Genomic DNA, 7,476 nt, shown 5'->3' on the forward strand with positions numbered 1-7,476 from the left:
GAAATATGAATTTCATGCAATGATGCATTTTGTTATGCCATAAAATGGCCATATTTGAATCAAATCTATATTCTCCGGTGATATCCTTTGCTGTGATTTCTTTTTCAGTAAATTATCTTTAACTGGAAACTGTACATCACATGTTTACCTTTTCCCAAAGAATTTGAAAATGGGTCGTTATCTTCTCATGCACTGAACTTTTTTGTTGTTATGCCATGAAATGGCCATATGTTTATCTACTCTACATTCTGTGGTCATATCCTTTGCTGTGATTTCTTTTTCAGTGAGTTATCTTTTAATGGAAATAATACTTTTTTACATGATTTCCTTTCTCTTTACAGGCTGACAGTGGCAATCGACAAGAACGATCTAGCCAAAAGATCAAATTCCCTATGGGGAACTTAGCTATTTAAACAAATTAAGTGATTAATTTTCCTATTGATACATTCAAAATTAATCACGTGGTAATAAATGAGTATATATGATTGTTTTATACACAGCATTCCAGCGATGTATTAAAATTCCATATTTTGGTGTGCATTATTACCCTGTGCAGTAATAAAACCAGGGATGCCATGGTCTAGTGGTTATGACACTCGTCCTTCAATCAGAGGGACATGGGTTCAAATCCAAGCCATTCCTTCAGCAATAAGGTTACCCACATTGTACTGCACTCAACCCAGGTTAGGGGAATGGGTACACGGCAGGATTCATTCCTTGAATGCACTGAGCGCTGAAAGGCAGCTCGAGCTAAAGATAGGATAATAATAATGATAACAATGTGCCTAGGAATAGATTTTTTTCAGGATAGATGGTGCTATATAAATGCTTATTGTGATTACTACACTGTGCACACTGCGGTGTTAAAACTGACACCAATTGGTGTTAATAGAGGACCACACTCTGAGGTGTTAAAATTACACCCTAGAGATTAAACATAACACCAGAGAGTGTAAATGTAACAACAAATGGTCTTGTAATAACACCTGTAGGTGTAAAACTAACACCATCAATTTAAAACCGGTGTAAAATAACTGGTGTGGTCCTATATGTACACCGGTTAACACCACAGTTTTTGCTGTGTATTATTAGAGCATATTGCACAAAGCACTGAAAGCTGACAGAGATTGCTATACTAGAAAATTTGTTATTCAGTATGATACCATCTTGAATTCTACTACGCAAAAAGTGAGTGACATCATCAGTCCCCTCCTTTGCATACAGTCAAGGGCCCCGTCTTACAAAGAGTTGAGATTGATCCGGTCAAACACAACTATGGAAAGCCAGCAACATGAACATCTAAAATGCATGTTTATCAATTCAAAATATATTATAGATATACTGTTTGTTCATACATCCATTGGTTTTAAGAAAAGTGAGGATGCTTCTCTTTGCTTAAAAAGGGCATTGCCCAAATTTCCTGTAGAAAAAAAATGACATTGATGGATTTCCATACATTTGAGGTTGATCTGATCAACCGTAACTCTTTATAAGATGGGGTCCAGGATGTGTGCTTATACATCTGTTTTGTGAAATTAAGTGCAACTTAGAAATGTCACAACTTTCTTATTTTACACCTGAATTTTTAATGAGATTTTCAGTGTTATGCTTTATTTATTTTTTGTATTTATTCAAATCAAGATGTCAATATTTCATATTGTTTATTTTCATAAGCTTTGGTTGATATGATATGTTTTATTTTGGAATGCAAGGGTTGTATATGTATGTATTTTTCTATTTTTTCTAAAGAGAGTATTGGTAGTAAAATGAACTCGAATGTAATTTGATTCTCCTTTTTCTGTTGTATTCTGTGAAAGTGTGTGTGTGTGTATGAGGGTTAAAGATATTTGATGTGTAAGTAATGTGTGTCTTTGTTAGTGTAAAATCAATTGAGGAATTTTTATTTTAACCCTGGCAACAAGTAGTCAGTTTCTTTTATTTGTTTTAAACCCCAAAATAATAATTTTTGAAGAAAAAAAAATTGGGGGGGAAAAAATATATAGAGAGAAAGATATATATTTTCCCTTTACCTTTCTAGATATTTTTCTAGTTTCTCTCTTGGTCGAGAAACATTCGATGGGGGCCAGCCCCCTCCCCTCCGACACCTGTATGCCATTGCCTTTGGTGATGTCAGTCAAGATCTATCACGATTATTGTTCATGGCTGTTTTCACGGTTTTGATCCGACACAATCTGCTGAATTACCTCGACCATGTATTTTAATACGCGAGAAAGTGAAACGATCAAGCAAACAAATTTTCAGGAATTGGAAGGCAGAGTAGCTTGCAATGTCTTTCAAGGGGTGTGTAAGTACAGTATGTGAGAAAATGAAAGCCTTCAAATATATAAGTACAATGTTGCGAGAGAGTGTATGACCGAGAGTTGCTTCAGTCTTTTGAAATAATGTGCACATAATTATAGTGTTGGAAAATGAATGGGAAACAGTTATTGATCATGAAATGGAACAGAAGAAAACATACAAAAGAAATAGTTATCAGTTCAAAACGAGCACATGAAGATTAAACAAGCGATGTTTGTTCAGTGAAATCTCATTTTCTCACTGATAAATATGTAGATAAGAATCACAGATAAATATATCCATCCTGTTCGTGGTTACAAAACAGTTATGGGTCGGAATATCAAAAATGTTCAGCTCGTGCTTGCAGGAAATGTCCAGTAAGATACCAAATACCAAATGTGCTTCGTTATTGAATATCAAAATATTAATTTAGAATTTAAAAGTTGTCCAGCTTGCGGTTTACGCTTGCATCAATTTTTTTAGATACCCATTCTGTTCATGGTTAAAGTGCACAGAATATCCAGCTTTGTGTCGGAATATATGAAAACTTCAACTCGCTCTTCGCTCTGGCATCAATTTATTAGTTCGATTGCTATCCTGTTCATGATTGCCATAAGTGTTGAGAAATTTCAAATTTTAGGGCAGAATATCAAAAATTTTCAGCTCGCGCTTCGCTCTCGCATAATTGCAATTGTTTAGATAGATGCGCATCCCGTTCACAATTTAAAAAAGTGGTTCCTAGAATACTAATAGCCAGTTTTGGGTCGGAATATCAATAATTGTTAGCTCGCACCTCGCTCCAAATTTTGGAGTTTTATACATATCCTGTTCACCGAAATTTTAAAATTGTAGGTAAGAATTTCAACAAATCCCCCCCCCAAAAAAAAAAATCAGCTTGCGCTTCGCTCTCTCATCAATAAATTGTTCAGATAGATACCAATCCTGCTTATGCTTATAAGAACTGCTCAGAATGTTCAATATTCAGGTTTAAGTACATGAAATGCCCCCGAAATAAAAGAGACGCCAAAGTGATTAGATCGGGCCCATTGGGTGCAAACTCCTGGACACAAACCTGGTGGGGTTACGACGGCGTAAAGTGCAAGAGGAAAACTCTGTAATTCTTTTACTAAGAAAATGATAATTTTTTTATTTATATTTCCAGAACTCGTTTAAATTGTCATTCAAACAGATTGTCTTTGCTGAGTATTTCCAATAAGTTTCTTCTGAAAAGTAAATAGTTATCCTTTATGACTAAACGTACTGAAGAATGAATGACAATTCCAAGTGGTTAATTTATCAGTTTTATGGTAAATATGGAGAGTGATATTCCCGACATAATACTACACAAATGTCTACAATATTTCTTTCATTCCTCCTATCTCCTCTTTTTGTATCTGTTTATTTGAGTTTTTTCGAACTGTTCTAGTACGGTGACATTTCCTTTTCTATATTTTTTTGTTACATTGGTCATTGGACAAATGAGGAAGTAGCGTTTCCAAAGGAAAGCCTGACTATTTGAGAGTCAAAACGAGTTCAGTTTCAAATATAATATCAAAGAAGAGAAACCAAAAGGAAACAAGGAATAAAGACTAAAAGAAATAAAGCCAGCACTCTAAAAATGAAGTGCCAATTCAGCTCTTAAAGAGCGTGTATGGTGACTGCACTTCGGAGTGCTGATTTGTCTAGTTCAAATTTGAACGAGAAAAATCATCACTCCGAAGTGCAGTCACTATGCACGCTCTTTAAGAGCTGAATTAGCACTTCATTTTTTAGAATGAGGTTATTTATAGAATTTTAGTATTTAATCTGTAATGCAGCCGAGACTATGTAGACTTTAAAGGGGAATCCAACCCAAATAAAAACTTGTTTTTATAAGGAAAAGAAAAATCAGACAAGTTGATAGCTGAAAGTTTGAACAATATTGGACAAACAAGAAAGTTAAGAATTTTTAAAAGTTGTAAATATTGGTAATCACTATACCCATGGAGACTTCAAATTGGCCACATATGGGATGTCATAGTGATGTAAGGCAAGGACTACTCTTCCATGTACTCCAATGCATATTATGGCTAAATTATCATTTTTCCCAAAAGTTTTATTTCAAATTATATTTTTCTGTCATGAGGACATAAAACAATATACTACCTGGGTTATATTGAGATTACAGCCCCAGGGTAATGGGTACTTGGGAGAAAACCACAAATCCCTGATAATAAAGTACATGGCCTATGGGAAAGTTGTCCTTGCTTCTTGTCATAATTTACTTACCCAGTTGCCAATTTGAAATCTACATAGTATTAGTGATCTCAATTTTAAAACAGCAATAACTTTCTTATTACTTGTCGGATATCTTTCAAACTTTCACCATTCTGTTTAATTTATTTTTCTCCTTCCCAACACACCATTTTATGGCCAAGGCTGGATCCCCCTTTAATGCAGTTTCGTAATACTGTCACAATTAGGTCCATGGTCAGAGTAATTTGTAGGGTGTATAATGCACGGTATATAAAGCGAAGTGGAAGGAGCCAGTTCTTCATCTTCATTTAAAGAGAAATGCCAGTAGTTGCAGTAAACACTGATTTCATGAGAAAGTCTGTAAACCAGGCTTAATTGTCAGTATATCATCGAGGATCTAGATCTGGTACAGTTACATAAACTGAACTTTGTGAAATCTTGAAATCTACGCTGAAAAATGTTCACACTGAAGATAACCAACACAGAAAGGCACACGTGGGACAGTGTATTATTATTGCTGGAATAAAGACCCGACGGAAGTGACCGAATCCGCGCTTATTTTGCTTATTTCTCAGCAATTACACAATTTCTTCCAAAATCCTTTGGCACATATTTTTTATTCATACAAACAGACACTTGGGTGGTCATTATATAAGATTCTGTTAAAAGTCATTTTGAGATCGTTACCAAAACTGGAATTTATCTTTAACCATTGATGAATTATCTTGCTATACTACAAAATTGTAGAGGGATCTGATAAACTATTAACCAACGGTAAGTCGTGTTTAGCCGTTTGATCATTATGCAGTCGCCATCGCATTATGTGGGGTGGGATGCATGTGTGTGTGTGTTAACGTGTGTATGTGATTATTTCCATCTGGATTTTGGTGAGTTTAGAAGTCGTGGGTGAGAAGCAATTTGAGAAAGGTACAATGATAGGGAGGCTACCGATCTTTTTAGGCCTGTGTGTTAGTGTGTGGGTGTGCGTGTATGTGTGGTGTGTGAGGGTGTGCACGTCAGGGACAGATGTTTTCCATGCTCAGATAGGTACGAGAGTGTATACACTGTAAAAATATTGGGTAAAAAATTACCACCACGAGGGTAATTATGTGTTGGACGAATGAGCATGTTGTCAAATATAAGGCCAAGTAAAATAAGAAAGTAGTTGATCGTCCTCGCGCGCATCACTTTTGGCCGCCGCATGAAAATTTTTGCTATTTACTATTTTCTAAAAAAAAAAAAAAAAAAAAAAAAAAAAAAAAAAAAAAAAAAAAAAAGTGTTGTTTCTCGTCCTCGCCATCTTCCCTTTTTAATTGCAGCATCAATTTTCTTGTTATTAACTATTTTTATGGCTGCTGAATAACGAAAAAATTCACAAGATTACTCTGGGATCTCTCTCGCAACTTCAAAAACAATTGCAAAGTCCGACATCGCCGTAATTGCAAGAAAGAAAAAAATTCTGATTTGTTTTTTTATTGGATTTTGAAGATACCATCATAAATTAGCGAGGAAATAAAGTTTGCAAACTCGGAAAAGATCGCGGATTTCTTCATTTTTAGTGCATTTTCGGGGACCCTGCTTACTGAATCTGAACTAATCCGTCGCATGCTCTTGAAATATGGTGCAGATAAATCAATTCTAATGACGTAATTTGTATTTCAGCTGGTTTTTTTGGTGAGTGATAGCGCCTGTACTTATACGTGTGTTACGGTGATTGTGTGCTTGTGACTCTGTTGGGAGAACTCCATGTGTGCTAGCCTAGGATGATGTGATTGACTGTGCTGGCGTGACATGTGAATTTGTGAAATGCATTGAATTTTCTGGCGAGTTTTCTAATGTCAGGAGGCAATGCATCGAATATTCAATGAGGGATTTAATATTCAATATCAATTTTAAAAATGAATAAAAATTGAGTAGTAGTATTAAACATTATGTACACGAACAAGTACCCGAAACCTGCGATGCGAAACCATACCCAGAGCTAAAAAATGAGATTGGCTCCGGAAAATTGAACAAGACTCCATGACAATAAAAAAGACCCCCCCATGCATTTTTTTTTACCCTTACATAAATTAAAATGTTTAAATTATTCACTTGACATGAACATTCTGTTTGACAACAATACAGTACCAGTATACATCAGTAATAATACATCAATAGATTTTATTTTCCATAGATTTCCAATCAATCGTAGATATTTATAATAATATGTATATATATATTTCTAATCATTTATTATTACTATTGAGCGTACATCCATCACATAATTCGAGCTTGACATGGCCTGACAATCATTTGAATAAAAAATATCAAAAAAAATAGTAAATAGTAAGGACCTCCCTCATCACTGATGTCAAAAATCGGACCGAGAAAATGCCTCCGTGTTCTTAAAAAAAATAGTAAGATAGCAAATAGCAAGGACCTCCCTCATCACCGCTCTCAAAAAACTCGGACGATCAACTACTATCTTTTTTTACTTGGCCTAAGCAGCAACTGCCTTAGAATTAGCAAAATTTTCATCACACTGGATATTAAAATAAAAATGCCCCCCTCCCCTCCTCCCAAACGCCCAATGTTGGTTGGACACAAAATTAACCTTATGGAACACTTTTATTTTTTACCCAATATAAAGTCGGGGATGACAGCAAAGTCAGTACCAGGGAAATGCACACCTAACAACAACAACATAGATGGCATTGTAAATCACCTTTGGATTGAAGTAAAGTTGGTGCAAGGTAAAATGCACGAAAAGTAAGAGAACATTTACAACATTATTTGTGCTTAAAATAACATCAAATACTAGTCTTTTGTTGGGGGCATATCCACGGGAGCCACGTGCATTTAAAAGATAAAGCACATTTAAAGTGACAGTTTGAAAGTTAATATCAAACATATCAAACTTTAAGTTGTCCTCCATTAAGGTGAGCGAGGGAGGTGGAGTAG

This window comes from Lytechinus variegatus, chromosome 10, assembly GCF_018143015.1.
Source record: "Lytechinus variegatus isolate NC3 chromosome 10, Lvar_3.0, whole genome shotgun sequence".
Classification (NCBI taxonomy): Eukaryota; Metazoa; Echinodermata; class Echinoidea; order Temnopleuroida; family Toxopneustidae; genus Lytechinus; species Lytechinus variegatus.